General features: G+C 38.9%; 1 long non-coding RNA gene across 1 annotated transcript in view; it reads left to right on the top strand.

Moving 5' to 3' along the window:
* Positions 1,890 to 27,283, top strand: part of LOC110396229 — a 30,851-nt gene continuing 5,457 nt past the window's right edge. The window contains exons 1-4 of the long non-coding RNA XR_002436862.1: positions 1,890 to 2,166; positions 23,641 to 23,790; positions 25,472 to 25,567; positions 26,818 to 26,935. This is a non-coding gene — a long non-coding RNA (uncharacterized LOC110396229). The remainder of the gene's footprint in view (positions 2,167 to 23,640; positions 23,791 to 25,471; positions 25,568 to 26,817; positions 26,936 to 27,283) is intronic.

A 27,283-nucleotide genomic window follows, 5' to 3' on the forward strand; every position in this document is an offset into this window, starting at 1 on the left:
CATTTGACCAATGTCACAGCCTTCTACCATGAGATGACTGTCTCAATAGATGAAGAAGAGCAGTGAATATTAATTGGACTGTAGCAGGGTTTTTGATGCTGTCTCACATATCATCCAGATAAACTAATGAAATAAGCTCTAGATAAGTGAGGTGAATTGAGTTGGGTGGATTGAAACTGACTGAAATGCTGGGCTGAAAGGTCTCTAATCAGTGGCTCATAGTGCACCTGGAGACTGGTTACCAGTAGTACAGCCCAAGGGAGATATTAATATCTTCATTAACTGAATTATGAGGCATAGCGCACTCTCACCAAGTTACCAGAGGATATAAAACTGGGAGGAGTGTTGTTTGTACTGCTATTCAGAGATTCTATGAAAGGCTGGAGAAATGGGCTGAGGGGAACCTCATTAAGTTAACAAAGGAAAATGCTAAATCTTTCTCGTGGGAGGAATAATCCCTTACAGCTGGAGAGGCTAGGGGCTTACCAGCTGGAAATAATTTGGCAGAGAAGGACCTTGGGGTCTGGTGGTCAATTAGCTGACCGTGAGCAGGCAGTATGCCCTTGGAGCAAAGAAGGCTAACAGCCTCATGGAGTCTGTTAGGCAAAATGCTGCCGGCAGCTTGAGGGAGGTGGTCCCTCCTGACTCTCCTCAGCACTGGTGAGACTTATCTGGAGTGCTGAGCTCCCCAGCACAAGAGAGATGTGTGTGGGGTAAATGTGATGAAATGCCACAAAGATGGTTGATGTGCTGATTCTCTTATCATATCAGTTGATGTTGAGAGAGTTGGGACTATTCAATGTGTATAAATACCTGAGAGCAGAGAGCATGGAATATGGAGCTAGACTCCTCAACTCTTCCCAGTGATGTCTAGTGAAAGGGTGAGAGGCAATGGGCACAAACTGAAATGCAACTGAAATTTCATTCTAGCCTAAAGAAAAAAAAAATACAGTGATAGTCCAACTGGAAAAGCTTGCCTAAAAAGGTTGTAGATTCTCTATCTGTGCAGACATTCAAAACCTGGACTGCACACAGTCCTGAGCAGGCTCTTGTAGCTGACCCTGATCTGCTCAGGGAGTTTGGGACAAGCTGTCTCCAGAGGTGCCTCCTAGGCTAAACAGCCAAGCCATTCTGTGATTCTGTGTATTTCTAAATTTGAATTTCATACTTCCTTTACACTGAAAAAATACTGAACACCAAAGATTTTCATGTGATTAGAACAATTTTGAGCTCATTATTCACTGAAGCAGGTATTAAAACAATCTCTGTAGTTACTCAAATGGTCAAAGATTTGGATTTCTGGAAATGTTAATAGCCTGATACAATTTCTGTCCTAATGAAACAAGGGACCACTGGCCAATGACAAGATCTTTGAGCTCCTTGTGAGAATCTCAAAATCTAAACTTTTCTTCTGAGGGCCTACGTCTTTGAAAGTTCTTTACATGGTTGTTGTGTGAAGATTACACTAGCAAAGACTGGCCTGGAAATGATTTAATCTGTTTTTGGTTGGGCATGGAGATTCGGTCATCAGGAGGATCTTGCCCTTTCTGATGCTGTGAATCACCTGGCCAGGAATACTACTGTACATAAACCACTAAAGCATGCAATCACAGAATGGCTTGGGTTGGAAGAGACCTCAAAGATCATCTAGTTCCAACCCCCCTGCCATGGGCAGGGTTACCATCCACCAGATCAAGCAATTTCCTCCTAATATCTCATCAAAATCTTCCCTCTTTTAGTTTAAAACCATAAAGCTATATACCTACGCAAGTATTTATTCTCCCTCCTGTTTTATAATCACACTTTATGTACTGAAAGGCTGCAGTGAGGTCTCTCTGGAACCTTCTCTTCTCCAGCTGAACAAGCCTAGTTCCCTCGGCCTTTCATCACAGGTGCTCCAGCCCTCTAATCATCTTTGCAGCCTCCTCTATAACTGCTCCACCTCTTTCTTGTGCTGGGAGTCTGTGGGGTTACTGTTAGGTCATGGCCTGAACCAGTGATTAAGCACCTGGTGAATGGGCATAGCCAGCCCAGGGAGCACAGGTGGAAGCAATTCCCTGGGTCCTCCCTAACCTCATTTAAGGGCTGGCTGCTGCAAGGGAAGCATTTTTACTTGGAGATCACCTCCTTTAAAACATCTGGTGAGCTCCGATCCTTGGAAAGGGGGTAAGTGATTCCTTCTTTATTACTGTATTGTGACTGCTACCTTTCTTGGGTGATTTAAAACTGGTTTAAAGCAATTAAGACTGGTGCCTCTTACCCTTAAAGGGCCCCCAGCCCAGAAGTAATACTCCACATGGGGCCCCACAAGAACAGAGTGAATGGGGCAATCCTATTCCTGTTGGCCACCTTACTTTTTATGCAGCCCAGGCTGTAGTTGCTCTTCTAGGCTTCAAGAGCACACTGCTGGTTTGCATCAAGCTTTTAATCCACCAGAACCCCAAAGTACTTCTCCACAGGGCTGCTCTCAAGAGTTCGTCCAGTCTGTACACAAATCTGGGATTGCTTTTCTGCAAATCACTCTTTATCTTAATCCAGTTAGCAAACTCTTCTCCACAGATTCTTTGATCTTGGGAATCCTCCCCCTTCTCACCTTTACTATTTTCATAATGTATTTAGTCATTATGAGAAAGTTTATTTAGATACCTGCTCTAAGCTATGTTCAAGAAGAACAATTTTCCCAGAAAATCCTCATCGTGGCCAGGTGTCCACAAGCAAGATCAATGTTGGGAACTCTGAGGTAACCCAGGCATCTCTTATAATTCAGACTTTATTCACTACAGTATTTGCCTGGCATTTTTCAGAAAGCTAGTGTTTTTTTCAGAAAGCTGCAGGCTCTCCCTTGCAAGTTCTCTGGAAACCAGGTAGATGCAGTTTAGCACTGAGCATGCTCCAGGCTAATAAGTCCTGGAGAGAGGCAGAACATAACAGCCTTGGGAGTTCTCATCTGGGTTTGATAACATGGAAAACATAGTCATGTATCTCCTTGTTTGCTTTATGCCATGACCTATACTCCCAGAAAAAGCCGAACTGTGCTAAATTCTCAACATTGCTAATGCCAGCAGAGCAGAACTGCATTTATGTCTTGGTGTGAAATATCCCCAGGGTTAGCAAATACTTGGTCTATGACTGCATGGGCAAGTATTTTAAGTCTATTGTCATAAACTGTTTTGACAGTGTGCCCAAATATCTGAAGGAAGCTAGACAAAAAGAAAAAGATGTCTGAAAAGCAGAAGCTGTTTCACTCTGATACTTCTAGTAGCCACTGGTATGCCCAAAAACCTGCCAAAGGGTACAGAAGCTAACAAAGGCAAAAGCATGTTCCTGGGAGATGTCGCAGTACTGCTCTGAAGTTAAGTTGTGGCATAAGGAAAACCCAGAAAAAGTCAAAATCCCTACTAGAGCTTGTCAGAGCAGAAAACACAAAAGCTGGCAGGCCAGATTTGTCTTAAAGAGACTAACAACAAGGAGTATTTAACTGGGCTAAAGAGAGAGACAAGATCTGTCTCATTGTCATAAATGTTACAAATAATCCATGCCTACGCTATTTCCCACAACTATAGCGTTCCAGTAAATGGAAAATGAGAATTCTCCTTATTCATCCTGCATGAGTTTTGCTGTTGTCTATTTCGTTCATGTTATCCGATAACTGTCATCTGGGAAGTTTTTTTTTATATACATATGCTGCATTTTCTGACAGATTTTGCTAAAGTAGCATTTAGATTTTTCCACTGTTTTCAGTTCTGCATTTTCTTGCTTTCCCCTGGTTCCCAAAGGCATCCCTCTAACTGTGCCCAAGGTTAAAGTTGAATTACTATAAATAGTTTTGCATTCCATTTCTACTTACTCCTATGTCTAAATTGTCCTACTTTCACCAGTGTTCTCCCATGTAGATTGATTTTCTTTAATCACCTCAATATCTTCATATCAACACACTTTGCTTCAAGGAAATGTGACCTTTAAAACAAAAACAATATATCCAAGGCAGTATTACTTTAGAAAGATGGAAATATACCATTAATACCTTAAAAATGTGAAAGTACCGCTTGATGATTGCACTGAGCCATTTAGAATTTTATATATGCAAAATTAGATAAGGATAGTGGGTTTCTTTTAAGCATTTCATGTTCCAGTTCCTAGGAAATATAGAGAGTACTTTACTTGTGTTAATGATGGCTTAGTGTATTATATTGGTATCTACCTTTTATACTGTATTCTTCTCAAAAAAGCAAGGTGCTGTAAAGGTCTTCTAATTATTTAAGGAAGTTGATTAGGCTTTTCAAACAAAGAGATGCTGACATGCTATTTTCCCTTTAACTGTGCGTATACAAGTAAAAATTTTCCACAGCATGTTTCCTTAATTGTGTTTAAAAAAAGGTTTTGGTTACAGTTTTTTCTAGATCTAAAAATCATTCAGGATCTTGGATTTCTTACATCTTTTCCACCTTTTTCAGTTTCCAGTTATTTATTGCTTATTATTAATCTTTAAGGGCCTCCAGAATCCTTTTCATGCTGTTGTCTTCTGATAACAATTTCTTATCAAGTCTTCAGACCTGTAATACTATGAAATACATTCTTTTTCATACAATGCTAATTCATGTTTAAAGAATGGTACCCTGCAATCCATTTCATACTTCCCCAGAAGCATTTTCTACTGACACAATCAACTCATTTTTCATCACCTAGCAACCTCCAAATTCAGAAAACTGAAGTGAATCTCTGCAACAGATATTTTATTAATTTTCAGCTCATTGTTGTAGAAATTTTATATTGTCCTCAGCTGAAATTAGGAAGTTATGTTTTGACTTTGAATAATATATTTATAAGGGAAGATTTCATTCCACGGAGGTTATGGTGCATCAAATGAATTTGTTTGCTGTTCAGCAAGCAGCTGAGATATTCACTGAAAGTTCAGAATATCTGCGTGTCTCTCATCAGATTTAGCTGGTAACACATTTGGATTCATTCAGAACAAAACAGAGAAAACAACAGCGTATTTATTGTTAATCGTGCTACACATTTAAAGGAAATGAATTCATAATGTAAGAATTCAAGTTGTATATAAATGAAAGATGAAGAATAAGATCTCAGAAAACAGAATAAAAATTCCTTTTTAACTCGGCACTGGCTTTATAAAGGGTCTTTTGTAGAATTCTATTTAAAAGCAATGTTTATAAATTAGATGCAGAAAGTTATGAAACAGGTTACAGAATTCAGTCTTTCAGATATATATGTATCTTTTAAACCTAATGATATTTTATCATAGGGAAATTACTTTAATCAAGGTCGTGATTCCATTTTCATTTGAAAGTACTCTGTTTTGTAGATCTGTACACTTCGGTAATTATATTGTTGTCAGATATTTTATGTGGGGCTATTTTAATATTGCCATACTGATCTCTTGCAGAAGAATTTGGAAGAAAAATTACAGCATCCAATTTCCCTTAATACATGCATGTGGAAAGAGCAGACACTTATGAATGGGGGGTGTGTGTGTCACAAGAATGATACACCAAAAGGAAGAATTTTTAAGGCATGGAAGTCACCCCAGGAAACACTAGTTTTAAACCCTAATTAGTCTGAAGTGGTCCAAAGCCATATCTCTTACCTAGCCCAGTCCAAGGTCTAATGTGGCAAATTAGAATTTCTTTTTAATTGGCCTGTTGAGAAAATGATGCTGAGATGAAAAAATACTTCTGACTGGTTCTGTGTCTAAGGGACAATGAAACCTTTTTTTTTTCTTCCATTTTATGCCATTGGATCCCTCCCCCCAAAAAAAACAACAAAGAGGGGAAAAAAAAAGTTTGAGACAGTGGGAGGCTTGAGGAGGGTAAGAGAAATAGAGAATTTAGTAGACAATGACAAGGTTTTGTACTTTTTCTTACTAAAAAATTTGTTTCAAAGCTCCTAGTTCTTCAATCAGCTTACCTGTGTTAGCTCTTTTAAGAGTGAGATTTGCGGGGCTGAAATATTCAGACTTGAAAGAGAATGTGGTCAGATGTACAATCACAGCTCCCTCCAGCTGCCCATCCTCTCCTCATCCCACATCCCTGGTCTGCTGGCACTCTTACTTTTTACAGTTCTTCTGTAGCTAAACAGTCTCAGCTTTAACAGAAGCCAACCAAAAGGTTACTGCTGACAGTGTTTATGCTAACCTAGAGCATTTTGACAGGAGCAGATAGTGCAGTGACTACATTACAGGCCCGAGCCAAATGAGGTGGTTTCACACAGAGCATGGGGGTGGTTGGAGAGGTGATATAGGGACAGCACTGCTGCAGCTGACCCAGAAGATTCCAGGAGAAGCATGCCTAGTTGCCAGCAATGACTTCATTTTTTCAGCTTCAAAGGTGCTTCTAATAATTGTGTCTCAAGCAGACAGAGTAGTGGCTTCTGTCATGAATCAAAATACCTGCCAATTTTTGTGCTCTCTGAAATACTGAAAAAGAGACAGCATTTTTGAAAGGTCATTTCCACACTAGGGAAGAATGAAGATTACAAGTTCAAAGTGGCTGACTTGGTCTGTTACTGTACAGTGTTAATCAGTGCTTCAGAATGCATTAATTTTTATGTTAAAGATAAAAAGTGTTGGTTTGTTCAGTACTTGGATGTAGTAGGATTCTGCACAATCCAGGATCATCTTCCTTTTTCAATCATTTGACAGAATAAATAAGTTTTAGTCACTGACAGCACCTTTATTATACCCAGGGAATACATTTTGTGAAGGCAACACCTAGTTCCAAAAAAAAAAAAAAGCACCCATCACCAATCATAAAATTGAAGACAACTTGATTCTTTATCTGCTTGTTTTTGTTTGCTTGTTTTTCATATTCCCAGCCTGTCAGTTAGTGGTGATAGGACTAAACAGAGACAAGCAAGGAGAGTAAATTAGCCATGAAGCTCTGTCCATGTACTTCCTTTTTTTTTCCTATCAGATTAATATATGTGCTGTCATGCATCCGCTGTTTCTTTGTTCATTCAACCACTTCGCCCTACCGAGTTCACTGCATCCTTCAAAAGGAAAAAAAAAATGGACAGGTCATATAGGTGAACCAATATACACAGTTCATTTATAGCCTACAGTATATAAAGCTTAAACTGCAGAACCAGTAAGCTACCTTAAGAATTTTGAGACAGTGTCATAGCATGGTGACAACAGATGTGGATCTTCTGAAATTTCTAAGCTTCTGGACAAAGCAGGAACCCTCCTCCTGGTGACTTGTAATTTTTACTTACTATTTGATACGTTTCAAATATCTTGCCTCCATCTGCACATTTGCAGAATGAAATGCCTTGTAAATTAGCCCAACAGCTACAATAGGTACGTTCATCAGAAGCTGTTTTCTGTAGTAAATTCTGACCTGGTAGTGTGAGATACTATTAAAAAGAAATACAGCTATTTGATGGCTAAAACAATTCACATAGTACTCAAGATAGAGTAAATCAGATTGACCAGTTTTATGATATCACTGAGTCCCTTGAATAGCTAATATTTCTCTCAAATTGAATATTCAGTTCCAAGAAAAGGCTTTATCAGTTTTATGACACACTTAGAGGGTGCAATTTTCACATTCAGGCTTAGGCAGGCATTACACAAAGGACAGACTACAGAGCAAGCTAAAGCAAGGACAGACAGAATTTAAGACTCCAAGTTTTGTTTCACATATTCAGAAGTAATCACACAGCAGAGATTGCAGGTGTGTGGAATAGGCATTTCCTATTACTTACATGCTGATTTCACTGTTTTCTTCTCTCTTGAACTAAATTTGGAAAAGACCTTTTAAAATGGGACTTGAAAAAAACTGGGTCTTCGTAATGTGAAAAGTGTACGCATATTCAAGCATCTTCATAGTAATACAACACAAAATGCATTTTGAATACTCCCATGGCAAGAAAGCTTTGAAAAGAAGGTAGAACCAAGACTTTGCCCAAACACTCTTGTTGCCAATAATGCCTTGATTTGATTCTACCAACAAATAATTAATAACTTTTGGCTTAAAATAATTTCTTCTTTTAGTATTTTAGCTTGTCTGGCCTTCACAGTGTGTATTAATCTAGAACATGAAACTTTTTATCCAGCAACTTTTTATCTGAGTACAAGACAGACAGGGACATACCAGGAGTATTTCAGTGGAAGTTCATAAAGATGATTAGAGGACTGGAGCTTCTGTCATGTGAGAATAAACTGAAAAGTTGGGCCAGGTCAAACAGATATTCAAAACCTGCCTGGACACAGCTATGGGCAGTCTGCTCTACTGAACCTCCTCTGAAAGGCAGTTTGGGCTAGTCCCTCATCAGTGATCTCCCAAAATTACAGAGATAATTAAAGTTTAGGTAAGCTAAGCTTTAATCCCTTCAATGGCTTTGGAATGTTTCCCCGTTTTCACTATGATGGCTAATATTAATGTGGATGTTTAAACCAGAATTTAATTGAAACATTTAGGAAATGCAGTTGTGTAAAAACCATGAAGAGACATGCTATTATGTGAGTGTCTCTTTTGAGAAAAAAATGAAACGATGACTACAATTGTAATTGGACTTTTTAACAGTCATCTTGCTGACTGTGGCCAAGATCATTTTGTAGCTATGCAAACCATGGCAGATGGTCCTTTCTGATTTCACACCATCTCACCAAGTACAGTATAACCTTCCTAATCAATACCTTGTTAATCCTCATTCTTTATGAATCTGCACAAAAATGTGGCACTGTGCAAAGTTTTCAGATGAGGAAAAAGTGCTGAGATCCATGTATTGTTAGGATATCATTGTTTTTAGAATATGTACTTTGTCCTACTAACTACAATATTAGATAGCTGACATGCGTGATATATATCCCTATTTTCTTTTCTGCTTTCTCGCCTGATAAACTTCTAAGGTTGATACAGCGTATGGAAAAATCAGTAGTTGTTGAAAGCATACAGCTTTATTGCATAGGATTCTTTATTCCTTACTGCAGAACCTATACATAAACTGGTCAACAAACTTTAGGGATTCTAGAGCATTTTTTTAATACATTATTGATACATGTGTGTAGTTGCGGCATGTGAGCTAAGTACTACATCTGCTTAATTCTAAATAATTAAATGTTAGGAGTATTCAAGAGATTCTTATTCCATTTATTTATTTTTAATTTTTGCAGTAAAAATTATTTCTAGGCTGTTGTGAGAAACATCTCCGATCAGAAATCTATGCTCGCAGAGACTTTTGCTGCAGCGCATCTCTCTTTTCCCAACACACATTTTAAACATTTGAACTGGTTGTGCATAAGACTCTTGAAACCCATTTCAGGATGGGATTAATGTGAAACTAAGAATTTTCTAGGTCCTTCATTTGAAATTAGGAGGTACAGCCAAGTATTGCTACAGTAGAGATGAACAGTCCATTTCAATTTAGACAACAGCTCCTTACTGTAGGGATCAATATACTATATGGTGATGTTAGGTCAAAACGTTCACAGACCTCCTCTGGTCCACCTATAAACCCCCTGGTGCAAGTATTGCTTCATGTATTCTTTACTGCACAAATACACTCAGGAAGCATGTCCTGGATTTCAAATATTAAACAGGTTTAAACATAAACCCCTCTCTGGCATGGTTTTGGGGGGGGGGGGGGCGGGCAAGAAAGCTTCTATGAACAAGTTATTATCTAAATGTCAGAAAATATGAACATTATTATTTGTTTTAGTAAAAAGCAATCAGTGCCATTTTGTAAAACCTGTTACTGACTAAAAACATATTACCTGAATGTTTACAAGGAAAAAAAAATGAAGTTCTTTGCTAAATTATGGACAATTACAATGGTTCCATCTACTTGCTTTTGTTATTATGGATGTGTCCAAGAAAGTACTGTACATTCCAGCATTACTGGATTAGAAGAAATGAACAAGCAAGCTCTTCAGCCAGCCATAATATGGTCATGATGCCATTAGCAAAACTATATACTGGCCAGTATCAAAACTACATGTTGGTTTAACACCAGTAAGCAGATAGGCTCTATCGGGCTACTCTCACACTGCTCCTCCTCAAAGGATCAGGGGAAGAAAATACAGTAAAAAAGGGCTCAAAGGTTGAGATTACCATCATGAGCAACACAGACTGTGCATAAGGACATTACTACAATTTGTTGCCTATTGCTAACGGGCTAGAACAATCTGAACTGCACAAGGGGCCGCTGTCCTCAGGCTGCAGCTCCGGCCTAGGCCGCTCCTGTGGGAGTATCCATGGGCTGCAGGCTTCAGGCCTCTTCTGCTGCTGCACCATGGGCTCCTCCATGGCTGCATGTAAAGACCTGGTGCCCATGGGCTGCAGGGAGGCCTGCTCTTCCATGGGCCTCTCCTGGGCTGCAGCGAGCTGCTGCCCTCCTCCTGCACTGATCTTGGGAGCTGCAGGGCCACTCCTCTCTCCCAGCTGCTATAGCTCAGCAGCTTTTCCCTCTCTTCTTTCTGCTCTCCCAGAGCATGCCCAGTGTGGCTTATGGCTTAGCTCTGGCAGCAGTGCACCTCTGTTGGAGAAGCTGGAGCCACCCTGCTCTGACACCAGTCATTGCCAGGCTCTGTTCACAGAAGCCAACTCTGTAGCTTCGTCCAAAAAAAAAAAAAATCTTCCCCTATGAGCTCAGTACAACTTGCCACTCTCTAAAAATATTGCTGTGTAAAGCAGGGACTTCATACTGAATATTGAAAGAAGCAAGAATCACTGAGCATGTGCCCCTCCAATACCTACAACAGAAATACAATAGCCACAAACAGAAACATCCAAGAGGGTCAACTTCTCCCAAAGAAGAGTTCCTGGGCTTCTAAAGTGCTCTGAATCCCGATCAACCATGAAGTCCAACCCAGCACCACAGGGGCTCAGGGAATGGGGAATAAGACTATAGAGACTTTACAACTGCAGAGGGATTTTAGTGGTTTTCCTCTAGGTCTTTGAGCAGGTGATGAATAGCATATGGTCTTCAGTCAAAGATGGAACTGTAGAATCTGATTAGACTGTGCTGTTCCCCCAACCATATCCAGCTATTCAGCTATGCCTTTCTAGCTATCTAATGCTGTCAGATTGCATATCTCATGTTGTATTTTTGGGAAATTATTTTGATTGCCTGAAACAGTCACTGGAAGTATGTAAAACTCAGGAATTTGTTAAGGTGCTTTATGGGGAAACTACAGATATTTAAAATACTGGTCCAAGTGAAACATCATTAATGGCTTACGTAATAATGGGCTACTGAATTTTGAATTGGGCTTTGAAAATCCTAGATAGGGATTCTTGGATTTCAAATAATAACTTGGACTGGAAAATTGTAAGAAGGCAGTAAGGTAATCACATTTATGAATTATTTAAAGGCTGGGAAATGAAACATTAAGTATATTTCAGGAATAAAATAATGATATCAGCTTGATAAATTGAGAAAAGTAGACTTGTGCCAATTATGTAGTTGAATTAAGATATATAACAGGCATTTAAATAGAGATAAATAATGAGAAATGAAGAAACAGTAGAAAACAGAGGATAACTATTTCTACTCGAGCATCTTGGATAACAGATTATACTTCAAAAAAGGTAGCAAGGAAGCACAAGCCAACTTTAATGGTATTATTAGGAGTATTATGTGTAAAATGAGCAATTAGAATACTTCCTTTTATTTCACACTGTTAATGGCCTGGCTCCAGCGTTTTTGTCACACATCAAAAAGAGAACAAAGATAGTAACCCTTGAAAGACAGAAAACGATTAAAAGTTAAAGTGAAGCTGATGATAAAAGGTGTGCTTAGATTGGAGAAAAGATAACTAAGGAAAGACAAAATTCTTAGAAAATAACAATAAGGATGTTACAAGAGGAGAAGCATCAATTATTCTGACTTTTCAGAGGGGACAAGAACAAAACATGCTTAAACTGCAACGCAAAATATTCTGTTTAAACATTAGGAAAAGCAATTGCCAAGTGTAAAAAGTTAGTATAGTCCTAGATATTGTGGTAAAAACAATATTGAGACTAGAGTCTCTCTAGAGTCTTAGAACAAAATGTAAATAGTAAGCAAATGTTTTTGAGTATTCTCACCTGAAATAGTTGTTAATGTGTGCCTTTAAGATTCCAAAAGGAATGGAGAGGTATATCTTACTAAATGATGTCATGGTTTTATGATTTTTGGTTATTGGTATTCTGCATCATAACATCGTGTACTGAAAGTTAAAGAGTTAATGCTCCAGTTCCATGGATAGTTCTGGGTACCTGTCCCTCAGAAGAACTACATTTCCTGGGGGACTATGCTGCTCTGTTACCATTTCTATTCAGAGGGAAAGATAAAAGTGTTTGCAGATCACAAGACGCTCTTCTTCTCTGCCAGTCCCTCATCCATCCCAGCAGCATCTCACTCCCCAGCCATCTCACCATTGGTATTAGAATAAGGCCTACTTCAATTTTGGACACACTCTCATTGTATTGGATTTATTAGCTTAAACTGTAATTATATTGTATTATATTGTGTTATTTTGCATTCCAATATCTTATTTAGTAAATTAGTTTGTTTCTCCTCAGATTGTTACTGCTGTTTTGTTTTTAGGCTCATCTCCCTACCCTTTTTCCCTTCTCCGGGGTGTGGGTCCATGGGTTCCCCACCCCAGAAGTCACAGAACTGGGCCGAACCTGCCCGTAAACCATTGACAGATGATTAATTACTCTTCCCTTTATATTAACAAGCTAACTTTCGTAATGTAAAAGAGACACACTCTTCCAGCAAACACTTAAGATTACTTAAGAAGATATTTTATAATGAGACTGTATAAACACTTAATAAATTTTGATTTGATCAACCCTGCATAAGTTTTATATGGTCTATTCTAGTTGTCTTAGTAAAGCAAATATTATCCAATTTGTGAACTTTTTATATAGTTTAAATAATTTCCTAGCATGTGAGACAAGTCTGAATTTCAGTGAAACTTGTAAAAACTTTTTCAAGTTCTTTTAAAAAAGGAACCTGATTAACTCATTTTATGTTAAGGTTGACCACATGATCATTAGTAACTTCACATTTAATATTGTATGGAATGCATTTATAATTTTTTACAGAAACTCTGGCAGTTCTTGCTTCAAATGCACTCATTTTACGGAACAGTTCAAACCTAGCAGACCCCAAATAACTGACCAAAACTAGCAAATAAGACTATATGATTTCTTGAGTATTTAATCCTGATAATTTTACACATCTAGTATCTTAGCTTAAACAATTTAGTTATGCATCCACAAAAGGGTTATTAGTATTCTCAGTTTTTCCTTTAATGTTGAGAATCCCGTTGTAATTTAGGAACTATAATAAACAGTTTTTTTTGTCAATTGCCTGTATGTCAAGCTACTTCTGCCCAGACGGCAATAGTACTATGATGATGTCACTTACACAGGCTCATGCAGCAAGGTTTTGGTAGCAGGGGGCTTCAGGAGTGGTCACCACTGGCCTGAGAGCAATGCTCGTTGTACCTCTGGAAGAGCAGATTTAAGACAGGGAAAAATGCTGTGCATTAGAAGGTAGGAGGAGTGAGAAATGTGAGAGAAGCAGTGCTGAGGGCACCGAGGTTGGAGCAGGAGGTTCTCCAGCCTCAGAGCAGAAGCTCCCTGCAGCCCAGGAGAGGCCCATGGAGGAGCAGGCTGTCCCCCTTCAGCCCATGGGGAACCAGGAGCAGCCCCAGGCAAGAGCTGCCACCTGTGGAACGGAGTCCCTGGAGCAGTACTCATTGCTCTAGTCTGTTAGCAATAGATAATAAATTATATTAATTTCCCTATGCTCAATCTGTTTTGAGCATGATGGTAAATTGGTGAGTGATCTTCCTGTCCTCATCTCAACTACTGAGCCCTTTTTCATTATATTTTCTTCCCGAGTCCTTTGAGGAGGAGCAGCAAGAGAGCAACATGAAGTCAGATGTTTGTCAATACGAAACCACTGCACAGGTGTAGACAACACTATGTGTATTCAGTAATAGCACTAGTCTGTCTCTTCCATGGTAGGGAAGGAGATCAGTTGTCTATGTACCATTCTTGGCGTCTTTCAGACAAGAGCGTGTCTGATAGCACAGAGGGATTAGAGGTTAACATCTATGCATGTTCCTTCCTGACCACTGGTGTGCTGCCAGTGAACGGAGCAGTATCTGGCACAGGGAGAGGCAGTAATGTCAGTGGGGATACTCAGGAACAGCAGTGCAAGTGCTTTCCTCTGTGTAGAGACTATGAACAAGACCAGGTCTGACCAGAATGCCTTATCAGACCCAGCAAAGATGGCTTTCTTTGCTTCTGGGGAGAGTTTGTGGTATTTTGATACCTCCTTCAGTACAGTTTTCCCCTCTACAACACAGTGACTGGGAGAGACTCCTGATCCCTCAGTATCTTCCTTCATTTATGACAGTGCTTAAGAGTAAAGATTATTAATAAAGGTACATCAGTAATTGTTAAGCAAAGCACACTTTGCTTTGTCATAAGTTTCTTCTTCCACAAATAATTTATTTTCACTTCTTTAAGAAAATCTGATCGTTAAGACTACGCTAAAAACAAGAATGCCTCTTCCGTGCAGTATGAAACAAGAAAAACACTGGCTATTGTGCTGGCAGCTAATTTTTCTATTCTGTGTCTGAATCACCCACTTGCCAATTAAAGTCTGACTTGTGAGGCAGAATACTTGAGTGAAAGAACGTGCTGTGGGACTCAAGAGCAGCTGGAGGAGGGAGGGAAGCACAACTCAGTTAAAATACACTTTGTTCGGGTGTCTTTGTTGTTAAACTGAAGTGACAGCTAGTTTGGGCTGCTAGCATGTAAACAGGTTAGGAAGGTAGGAAGGAAAAAAGCTTGGAAGGCAATAAGAGTTACTCTGGCTTGCAGCCTCTTTGAAGTAAAATAAAAATCAGACATTTTCTATCACTAGACATGCTTAAAAGGAACTTTAAACCTTAATGGGCAATATTATTCTTCACACTAAAAGAACCGACTAAACAGTTGACAGGGATTTCCACGTTTCAAACAGGTGAAGAAACTTTACTAGAAGTTTAGCAAACTAATGAGGGTTTGAGTATGATACAGTAGAAAAGTTTTTCATATAAATTCTGGGATGGTCATTTTGGAAATACTATACTGAGAGCTCCAAATTTTTGACAACACAATAAGGATAAACAGAATAATCAATACAGGTATTGGAAAGAGTGTTCTTGGGCTTACAGTAGCATATAAACTAATTTTTATGGATCTTCTGCTATAGTTCTTTTTGGATTTTTATAAATGGCACAGGACTTTTAGATGCTAAGATTGTTTCTTCACTTACAATTATACCAGCAACTAGATATTTTTCAAATCATAGAATCACAAAATGGCTGAAGCTGGCAGGCACCTCTGGAGGTCATCTTGTCCATCCCTCAGGTCAGACACGCATAGGGCAGGTTGCCCAGTACTGTGTCCAAATGGCTCTTGAATATCTCCAAGAAAGGAGATCCTACAATGTCCCTGGACAACCTGTTCTAGTGCTCTGCCATCTTCACAAAAAGAAGTGTTTCTTGATGTTCAGATGGAACTTCCTGTGTTTTGTGTTTATTGCCTTTTTTCCTGGCACTGAGCATCACTGGAAGAGCCCAGCTCTGCTTTCATTGCATTTTCACTTCAAGTATCAATCTGAGTGTGGCCTCTTCAGTGCTGTCCATAAGGGCATCCTCACCTCCCTCAGCCTGCTGGTAACACTTTGCCTACTACAGCCCAGGACCATTAGTCTTCCTTGTGGCAAGGGCATATTGATGATCAGCTAGTTATATAACTAAATACAAGTTTGTTCTAAGGAGATTTAGGAATCTAGCTCAGTAGAAAAAATCATCCTAAGCTGATTTTAATGCTTCTTATTTTTCCCCCATTAGTTTAATAAACATCTATAATCACAGCCCAGATTTCTGAGAATTTCTGCTCTCTGCCAGAAGTTAACTACTAATAACTACCTCATATCAATTAGCAATGTAGTTCTCATAATAGGTAGAGGTGTTGCCACACAACTGTCATCACCATAACACTTCGGAAAGGATGTAGCTCAAGACAGTAGGGAATGCACTTAAGTATCTTTCTTAGAATATGCAGAAAAAGAGCATCAGCATCATCTCAGCTATTGAGCTTGAATAACATCTGAGAAGAAGAATATCTCTGCAGTGCTGCTTTCTGCCTACAGTCATGGAAAATAATACTTTCTATCTCTCATGTAAGTTTCCTATTAACTTTACTGGAAGAAGTTTGTGCCTTTAACTGGTAACGTAAGAAGTCCTTACCTTAGTAAGTAACTAAGAAAGCATTTTCCATCACTTCTGCGTGTGTCAAAGGTAGGCCCATAGGTCAAAATAAGTTGAACTATTAGTTCAATAATAATATGCTTGAGGAACATTCTTACTAAGGCTTCTAATTAGTTAGAAATTCAGACCCTTCTGCAAAAGAAAGTGGTTAAATATTTAGGGTTCTTGTATGTATGTGGTTTGTTTGTTTCCTTTAATAGGGGTAGGTAACAGCTTAAACAGTAATATTTTTCTGCTCTATTTCATCTTCCAGAGAAGATTTTTTTCATCTTACAGTGTACTGTAATGAAACATGCTTACTGGAATTTCTCCTGGAAATAAAATTTCACCTTCTAAATATATAGCAAGTATATAAACTGAATATAAACAAGTTGTAACTGGTGTATCATCAGCAAGCAGTTATGCCCACCATAGTTCATCATATCATTGCACTTTTTTTTTTTTAAGATACTACTAGATCAGTGTAAATGAGCTTAATCAGACCCTCTCTTTTAACATGTTTATTTGAACTCATATACTCTCACAGTTGAATTCAGTAAAGAATGACACTGCCAGGGCACTGTTTGCTTTAATAGCCCTAACTAGCTTCACCTAATGCTCACACCCTTCACCCAGGCGATTCAGTTAAGGCCAAGCCTTATCAGCATAAGAGCACTGGTCTTTGACCCTCCCTACCATCTGGTCTGTGTCCTTGAAAGACTTCAGACCTGTGCCATCCATCACTTTTCTCCTGGAAAGCCTCTTAAGATATTTCTTTTTTGCTTTATCTATCTCCAGAGTCTTCTATACTTATTTTTTTTTTTTAATTTTTCCTCCTATCTTCTCAAGTGCTGTGTTCAGTTTTGGGCCTCTCACAACAAGGACATTGAGGCCCTGGAGCACATCCAGAGAAGGGCAATGAAGCTGTGAGGGGAACACAGCACTGGAACACAAGTCTTACTGGGGAGAGGAGGCTGAGGAAACTGAGATTGCTTAGTTTGGAGGAGGTTCAGGGGAGATCTTACTGCTCTCTACAGCTACTTGAAAGGAGGTTGTGGTGAGGTGGGAGTTGACCTCTTTCCCCAGCTAATAGTGATAAGACAAGAGGGGATGGCCTCAAATAGTGCTGGGGAGGTTCAGGTTGGATATTAGGAAAAATTTCTTCTCAGAAAGAGCAGTCAGGCACTGGAACAGGCTGCCCAGGGAGGTGGTTGAGTCACCATCCCTAGAGGTGTTCAAGAAACATTTAGATGCTGTATGAAGGGACACAGTTCAGTGGGGAAATATCAGTGGTAAGTGCATAGTTCGGCTAAATGATCTTTGACATCTTTTCCAACTTTGCTGATTCTATTGTACATCTCTCAGCAGCTGGGGCTGTCAATGGACCCTGCTGCTAGCATGTACAGGGGTCTCTGCTCTACTGGTGAGGCACTGCCTTAGGTGGAGGCATCTTCCCTTCATGAGCAGCCTGTCCTTGCTACTACTAACAGACAGCTTGTTCTCCAGCACCAGTCAAATAATTGCTGCCATATACATGTTCAGGAAAGAGAGGATAAGGGCTTTGGAAAGATGGAATTTATGAAACAAATTCATTGAACAGCTCAGTACCCTAGGAAATCCAAGTTGCTTAATTCTAGGGGCAATACATTCTGCACATACAACCTAAAAAGCTGTTTTCAGTGGTTAACTAACAAGTTGTGTCTTTTAAAACCATGTTGACAATTTAATAAATGAAGGTATTTAAATTAATTCAGTTACTACAATTTTTTAAATCTTTCCATCTAGTTTAAGACCAACTAGTACTAAATTCTGGGTCTGTGACCTGATGCAGTCTGACTCTTTAAAAATTTATTACTTTTAAAATTTGTAACCAGTTAATTTAGTTTGTGGATATAGATTTGTACTTTATAGCAGGCACATTCATATGTGAAAAACCAGCTTATCAATTTTTTTTTTTTTAATGTAATGCACCTTACTGGAGGACCTCTGTCTGTTTACATCTTGGGCCATTCCAGAACAGTCAGCAAGTAAACTGATGAAATGCCTTCTTGACCGACTTGTAGTTCATCGCCCTTCAGATGATAAGGAGCAGAACTACAAAAGAAGCAGGGAGGCACTGAATCTCTTATCTTTGTGATTAACTGCATTTTTTTTTCTGTCTAGTGGCTAGTGGAATTACATTGGAATGTAAGACTCCAGCAATATGTATTCTTGTAAAATTAATTTGAATGACTAATTATACTTCGTAGTTTTGATTCACTGAGGAAAAAGTGTGCCTACCATATTTGAAGGATCTCTCATATGACGAATCTACCAGGTCAGGTCTGACATTGACTACTTTGGAATTAAGGAAAAGAAATGGAAAGAAAAATAACTCTATTCCAGTCAAAATCAAGACATAAGTAAATAATGTTTCAATGAAATTAAATACTCTGTTCATTTAGAGACCTTGACTTACAAAAGGTTTACCTGTACTTTGGACATATCAGTAGTCTTACTGATTTCAGTAAAGCATCTCAGCGCATAGAGGCAACATATCTTTTCAGTCTACAATTATGCATTTTAAAGTAACATTTTAACTCTTTTTAAACATTTCTAACATTAAAATGTTATGTTTGAAGGGAAAGCTTTTTCCCCTTGGACTTTTTATCTTGATGTTAAGACAAGAATTATAGTTCAGTTTGAAACAAATACAATTTAAAAATCTGTGGAGGTTGTGTATATGTCAACGGTTTACGGGTGTTTGGCCTGGTTCCAAGACGAAGGGGATGGGGGATCCACAGGCCCACACCCCGGGAAAAGGGGAAAAGGGTAAGGAGATGGCCCTGAGAGCAAAGAACAGTGGCAACAATCTGAGGAGAAACAAACGAATTTACTAAATAAAGTATCGGAATGCAAAACAACACACTATAATACAATATAATTACAATTTAAGCTAATAAATCCAATACAGAGAGAGAGAATGTCCCAAAATCAAGGTAGGCCTTACTCTACCACCGACGATAAGACGGCTGGAGAGCAAGGTGCTGCCAAGACGAGAGATGGTGGAAAAAGGGACAAGGTCTCATAATCTGCAAGTTTTTATACTGCGAGCTTTTATCTTTTCCCTCCAGCTGGAAATGGTAACAGAGGAGAAAAGTACCATGGGGACTGTAGTAGTCCTTCTGTTCTGAGAACCAGGTACATTCGCTACATGATGTTATGATGTGGAATATCAATAACCAAAAAAAAATCACAAAACCATGACAGTATAGGACCTGATCTACTGCTTCCAAAGAAAATACAATTTTAATTCTACTTCTGCATGTTTGAATTTTTAATCTCAGATTAACTTTTCTTATGCTTATATATGAAGTAATTATTCTGTAGGTCTACTATAGAAAGGAAAATGGGCACTGGTTTTAATAACTTGAGCTAAAGAAGTGAAGCAAGTTTTCTGAAAGAAAGTAGTAATTAAAGGGCAAAACTGGGTTGAGAAATGATGTTGGTTGCCCACTGCAAAGTGGCACTGAATTTGGATTTAAAGTACTTTGTACTTGGCTCACTTGTTTCATGAATTTCATGAAATTCATGAATTGTTTCTTGGTGAGACTTCTCTCTTTTAGAACCATTTCTATGGTTATTTTCCAAGTTCCTTTTAATTTTTTTTTTTATTATTATCGAGGACTTTACATAAAGTGATGTGAAATAAGAAGCTCACTTGATTTGTAATCAGAAATACTAGAACTGTGGTTTTTTTTCAGGTGTTAGGAGAATGCTGTGCCTTAACGATTAGAGCTGATTCAAAGATAGCTTGTGTAAATTACCTTGTATCACACATTTTTGTTGGAAATAATGAAGATTTTCCTCTCTGCCTTCCAGGCACTTAAATACATAAGAAACTGAATCAAAACAGTATTTTTTACCTACAAGCACTATTTAAAGTAAACTGTGTAATCCATTGCACATACTGAAAGACTGGTCTCAAATGACTAAAGAGACAGCCAAATGATTTTACTATCAAAACACTGGAGTATACCATAGTTTCATTCAAGGGCAATCCCTACTATCCTTGCTGATGATTCAAGATGACAGCTGATTTTTCCTTTTTTCCTGAAGTCTATTAGATCTTTTTTGTCCCTTAAAGAGGCAAGTTCTCCAGGAGGCTTAGAAATGAGACCATTTCTCTGCACTATTTAGACACTTTTTTTTTTAAGCAGAGCTTCATTGAAAGAAAAAATAAAAAGGCTTTTTTAAAAATGTAGTCTTTAAGTAAAATGGGGTTCTGCTCCCTCACCCTCAATCTTCTTTTCTTAAGAAGTATGTATTCCTTCAAAAATTGCATATGAAGAATTATGGAAATGACAGTCAAATCACACAGGTTGCCTAGAGAGGTTGTGCATGGCCCATCCACGATGGAGGCATTCAAGGCAAGGCTGGATGTAGCTCTGGGCAGCCTGGTCTAGTGGTTGGCAAGCCTGCCCATGGCAGGGGGGTTGAAACTAGATATCTTTGAGGTCCTTTTCAACCCAGGCCATTCTATGATTAGCCCTACTTTAAAAAAAGTAAAATCATGTCACTGGTTCTAGAGTAGGAATTGCTAGATCCAGAGGCTGTTTGCCTCCTTGTTTCTGTGGGACCATGGTCTCTCCATGAATCTGTGTGGCATGTAGACTTCTGTCACTAGGGGGAGAAGGAGGACAAAGTTCACCATCATTAGTGGATTTTGTTCAGCGTGTAGTAAAAATACTAGGGAGAAAATGCTACTAAACATCTACAGGAAGGTAAATCTTAAAAAGAGCATCTCTTTCAAAAACCTGATTTCTATAAATGCATGAAGCTGAAAGCTTTCTCAGGATTTGATTTTCTAAAGAATATAGCAAAAGCGTGGCTGAGGTTAGTTTCAGATGTTCATTATCAACCTTCAGTCCTGTACCAGAATACTAGAAAGTTACTTCAGAAAATAGGAAGAAGTGGGGAAGAAAAATTCAAGAACAAAAAATAAAAGCAATCGTTAAGCAATACATAGACTTCTCTGCTAGGTTAGTTTACATAAGTCTCTTGTATCACATCATAGAGGATTCCATGACATCTCACACTTCATCACTATTCTCACGTACACATTGTGGATCAAACAGCTTTTATGCAGGTTAATGTTGATCATCAATTAATATTTACTCTCTCTCCCCCACTCTCTCCTTTTTCTTTATTTTCTTGAAGCCAACTGCAGCATAAAGCCTTGTGCTTTGAAGAACTAGATATGAATGAGAATGCTTTGTTATCGCAATATCAAATACCTAGGAAGAAGCCCAAGACAGATTACATGAGACACTTTAACATCAGAGATTATTCTGCCTCTTTACAAATACTTTGATGTCAGAGAACAGCAATAAGTAAGATGTGAACTTGTGACAGTAAATATTAATGTGACTTAGAATTCATACTGACACAAGTGAGGAAGAAGAACTTGGTGCAATATGAACATTACATTTGTTTTCACATGAGGTTTTTGTGTTGCAATCACATAGCAAGCAGAACAATCAACACAATGGAAAAAGCATTACAAAATAAGTAGAATGACCAGCATGATAGGTACTACAAAGGAAAGGAAATCAATTACTCACCTGTATTAGAAGATCCTGCATTCACAGGGAAAAGCTCCACCAAGGAGGGATCTTCAGAAAGAGATCCTTCCACAGTGGCATTCAGCCCTTAAATGAGGCCTAAGAGCCTGGCTCCACCCCCTTCTAGTTGCACAGGTGAATTGCCTGCACCTGTGCTTCCAGGGCTGACTGGGTCTTTCCTCCAAGTGCTCAATCAGTGGTTCAGGCCATGAGTCAGCAGTTCCCATACAAGTCACCTGCTGAAATTAATGACTGAAGTAATTTCAAGTGATAAATAAACTAGAGAAAGTGCTGCCTCCTTTAAGGACTTTCTGCAATTAGAGAGAACGATAGCAATTTCTCCAGTTACAGTGGATATTGTCTACCTTGATTTCATCAAGGCTGTTGACACTGTCTCCCATAATATTTTCATAGGTATACTTGGGAAGTGTGAGATAGATGAGCGGACAGTGAGATGGATTGAGAACTGGCTGCCTGGCAGAGCTCAGTGTATTGCAATCAGCAGCACATAGTCTAGTGCAGGCTTGTAACTAGTGGTGTTCCACAGGGGCTGGTATTGGGTCAGTCTTGCTTGTCAGTGACCTGGATGAAGGGATAGAGTTCACCCTCAGCAAGTTTGCTGATGATACCAAGCTGGGAAGAGTAGCTGACACACGGGAAGGCTGTGCTGCCATTCAGCAAGATAGAATAAAGAAAGAACTGGGTAGAATGGAACCTGATGAGGTTCACTTGGGAACCATACACTTGGGAGGAATAACCACATGCATCAGTACAGATTAGGGGCTGACCTGCTGGAGAGAAACTCTGAAGGACCTGAGTGACCAGGTGGACAACAGGCTGACCATGAGCTAGCAGTGTGCCCTTGTGGCTAAGAAGGCCAGTGGTATCCTGGGGTGCATTAAAAACAGCATGGCCAGCAGGGCAAGGGAGGCAGTCCTTCCCTCTACTCTGCCATGGTGAGGCCATGTCCGGAGTACTGTGTCCAGTTCTGGGCTCCCTAGTTCAAGAAGGTTGGGGATCTCCTAGAAGGAGTCCAGTGGAGGGCCACAAAGATGATGAGGGGCCTGGAGCATCTCCTGTATGACGAAAGGCTGAGTAACCTGGGGCTGTTAAGCCTGGAGAAGACTGAGGGGGGATCTTCTCAATAATTATAAAATATATCTAATGGGTGGGAGTCCAGAGAATGGGGCCAGGCTCTTTTTGGTGGTGCTCAGTGACCAGACAAGGGACAACAGGCACAAACGAACACAGGAATTGCCATCTAAACATAAGAAATAACTCCTTTACTTAGAGAATAAGCTGCCCAGAGATGTTGTCGAGTCTCCTCTGGAGATACTGAAAACACACCTGGATGCCTTCCTGTGCAACCTACTGTAGGAAACCTGCTGTAGCAGAGGTCTCTTCCAACCCCTACAATTCTGTAATTCTGTGATAAGTGTGGGTTACCTGTGACTGGGTTGATTTGATATTTGCTGTTTACAAATGAAATGTTGAATTGCAAACATTGTGTAGAAATCTGAACCCAAAATATGGTAAATAATCTGCAGGGCCGCGACAAGTCCCTTCTTCTTAAACTTGTAATTCAATTCTGTGGCATGAATTTTGATTAATTTTAGGCGGCCAATGATAAAGAAATGTAGGAAGCATTTCTTTAAGCAGTCACAGCAGTTGCCACCTGCTGGCAATTACTGTTTTAATTGACAAGAATGTCATGATTAATGAAGTAAAGAGTAGACCAATGTGACATATTACTGTCCTCTACTATTTCAGAGGTACTAGAAGAAACATCTTTTCTCTGATTTTGAATGTCCATCTCAAAAGTGATGATTCACTTTGATCATTTAAATGCAAGTAACAGTGTAATTGCCACATTGGATCAGATCAAATGACAATGGGTGATGCCTCTGACAGAAAAGCAAGGTAAGATTGTGTATGTCTATTCATACATTGTTGTTTCCAGAAATACTCTCCAGAATCAAATGACTTAAGCAATAAATATTTTTTATTTAGTGGCTATATAACAAAGATATTACACAGATATATATAAATATGAAGACACTTAATAAAATGTATAGTGGGATCTAAAACTTGTATTGTTTCTGTCTTTATGAAAGCTTTGAAGCCACAGCTGTGTGTATCTAAATGAGGAACAGCCTCTTTAATGGACTAATTAATGATAGAGGGGAGTGGGGCAATGACAAAAATAGAACTTTAATTTAGGCAGTGTCACGGTTTTTTGCCAGGTTCTTCATCAAGGTTGTTATTTTCCCCCTTTTCAGTGAAATAGCATCAATCCTCAACCCAAGAGATTATAGTGAGGCAGGTGGTGGCAGATTTATACCACCTGTCTCCATAATTTCTCTTATTCAACCTCCTTGTGTGTACAACCTGAGGAGTGGTTTCAAAATGTCTTCAACTTATGTTGCTATTTGCCCTAATAGAATTTAAAGCATTTTACAAACTAGATCACATTCTTTGTAACTGCAGTGCATTTTTTTCTTCTACAAATGCAAAACAGGTGTTTTTTTTTTTTTTTTTTTTTTGGCAGTGAGTAGAACTTGGTCAAAATTAGGGACTGTATACAGTAAAAAAGCAGAATGCCCTGTAGGATGCATATTTGGGCTGGGTATTTAGAGTAATGCACTGTTAAAAAGAAAAACTCCTTGAATTATTCTGGAACCAATGGAATAGTAACAATTGTTTTAAAGTGTTTTCCAGATATACAGTAGTACAGCAACTTGATGTTTTATGTAAGCAATGCATGGGAGATTTTTTTCTAAAAAAGTCCATTTTTGCTTCTGTCCACTTCACACTAGCCTTCAATCATATTTGGGTACTTAGTCATTGTCTACCATGACAGTTAGCTGCCTATGCCCCACTTCTGCAGGCATCTGGCAGTGCGCAGCTTTTCCCTACCAATTTTTCCACGGTGTAAACTCAAGGAAGAAGAGAGCAACTTAGTTTTCACAAAACCCATCTATTTGCAGTGAACTGGTGAATCAGCATTTTCTTTGTCCCTGTCAAATAAAGCCTTATAATGGGTTAGAGTAGTAAATCTGACTCTGAGGTTCAGATCCTGTTTAGATGTTGAGAACAGTATAAAAAAAGTTCAGTTCCTCTGAATATTCTTACGTTTGCCATTCTTAAGTTGCTAGAAACTTAAGTTTGAAGTTATATGGATACTGAAAAATAAGAATGTTATGTATAAAGAACTTCAGAGCCAATTTACATATACAGTCCCACTGAGCAACATGTCATTACTGAATTCTCATAAAAATACATGCTGAGCTATTTACAGGATCAACCAAAGTAATTAGCTATATCTGTTGTAATTAGGAGTCAGTCACTATGTCATCTGAGATAATTATATTGCAATGCAGATAATTTTCTTGAATACCAAAATACTACATGGAGTTTTGCCTACTAGCAGGAAAGTGCTTCTCCAGATAAAAATTTCAGTGATGTCTAGAAAGCTAATAACAGACATTGCTGTGATTGAAAAAATTACTTGAAATTTATTTAAATTCAATGTTTTTTTCTGGTAGTCATATGATCATTATAATTCCAACTTTGTTTGATGTTTTTGATGCTTTTATTGTAGAAAAGTAGCCTAGCTCCTTACAGAAGAATAATCAAGCACTTTATTGAAGTCGACAAAGGTGCTGCAAGCTTGACTATTTTTTAAATCTTCTTTCAGGTATGTAATTCTGTATATAGTACGTTTATTGAAGGACAGAGGAGAATAACAGAATATCCACTTGGAAATGAAGTTTACACAGCAATAAGCATTTAAAACAACTCATGGGCTCCTTCTGGTAGACTAACTCAGTTTTTCTGTGTAATCTAACTTCGACTAGATCTCTCTTCCAGTAAAAGACTTTTTTTAACTACAAATTAGATAAATAACTGTCAAAGTCATGAGCATTTAATTTCAAGATTTCCAGGCCTGCACTAAGGCCCAGTCCAGCAGTAGGGCTGGGGCTTATGTAGGGACAAGAGTTCGAGCTGGAGTTGGAATGCAGCTGGAAATGAGCTGCATGAGGACAGTGTGGGCTGGAAAAAGAATCTTCCCCCAAGAAATTTCTCATCTGGAGAGTCCCTTGTGGTCTTTGACTCATGCTCAGCCAGCTAGAGGGTTCTATCCAGAAATAGTCCTACCTTAATTTATTTGAGCTGTCATGCCACTGGCTAATGGATGCAGCTTAAATTTAAATATGGTTTATTTTCATGGAGGCTTTCCCAGGTATTCTGAATTGAGAGTTCCTGGTTTTGGAACCAAAGGACTCTATTTTCCTGCCAGAAATCAATGTCTTAAATTAAGCAAGTCAGTTTTTGACTGGTGAAGACAGACATCTGTGGTCTGAATGCAATATCAAAAAGCAATTCAGCAGGGTGCTACATACTGGTAGAATAAGATGTCCACAGTCTGTGGCAATAGTCAGGTACTTCTGCAGGGCAGTACAGGGAGCTTATCATGTACACTGGAAACTGCCATGGTCTGCTCTTCATACACAGCAATTCCATGAATTCCTACTTCTCTCTGAAGGACCAATGTAAAAATTATGTACCCTCGTACACTCCTGGATGTTGGGTGATGAGCTCTGAGATCAGGTGCCTAAAAAAGGAGGAGACAGCAATTTGTACCTCGTTTGGATGGCCATGTGATGGCTGCCACATAGAGGCACATAATGGGAAACGCCGGTTCTGAACTGGCTTCCAATTAAGAAAATGTGAACCTCAATCCCAGCTCCTGTACACCAAGTAGACAGTATAACTATCAGGCTGTGGCAGGGCACAGACAAGAAAGAATACAGGAGCTAAAGGGATAGGAGTCAGACAACAGAATGTACATTTCTGCCTTTTTGGCAGCACTTTGAATAAGGAAGTACTTTTGTTCCCTGTTTGTTTGCTTTTGCCTAACTTTATCCAGTTTCAATATTGTTTCAGATGTCTCCCTGGTATAGCCTGGTAACTGTGACACTCCTGTATGATATGAGAATTTGGATCCAAAGTCATACAAGCTTCGGATACCAAAGAGTTCTCCTTTAAGGCTATTGTGGAAAAGGTGAGAACCTACTCCATTTTGTTAGTCATGCTTTGATGGGGGAAAAAAAGATTTTATTGTGTTTCTTATGAGGAATTAGGATTTGAGTGTGTTCCTGCACAGTATGGAAATGGAACAGTAAGCTACTGCTGAGCACATGTAAAACCTACAAGTGCCCACTGAGTATAACACTGCCAGTAATATGGGGTTGGTTTTCAGCAAGGAAGAACTTGTTAATATTAAAGGTCAAACTGATGTCAGAACTGAGAACTACACAAAGTATGCAAGCATCAGCATCTGTCTTACAGAATGGGGTTTTTGTAATGTTCCTTTAATATACACATAGGCATATATCTCATAGGCTTGCTT

This window comes from Numida meleagris, chromosome 3, assembly GCF_002078875.1.
Source record: "Numida meleagris isolate 19003 breed g44 Domestic line chromosome 3, NumMel1.0, whole genome shotgun sequence".
Lineage (NCBI taxonomy): Eukaryota > Metazoa > Chordata > Aves > Galliformes > Numididae > Numida > Numida meleagris.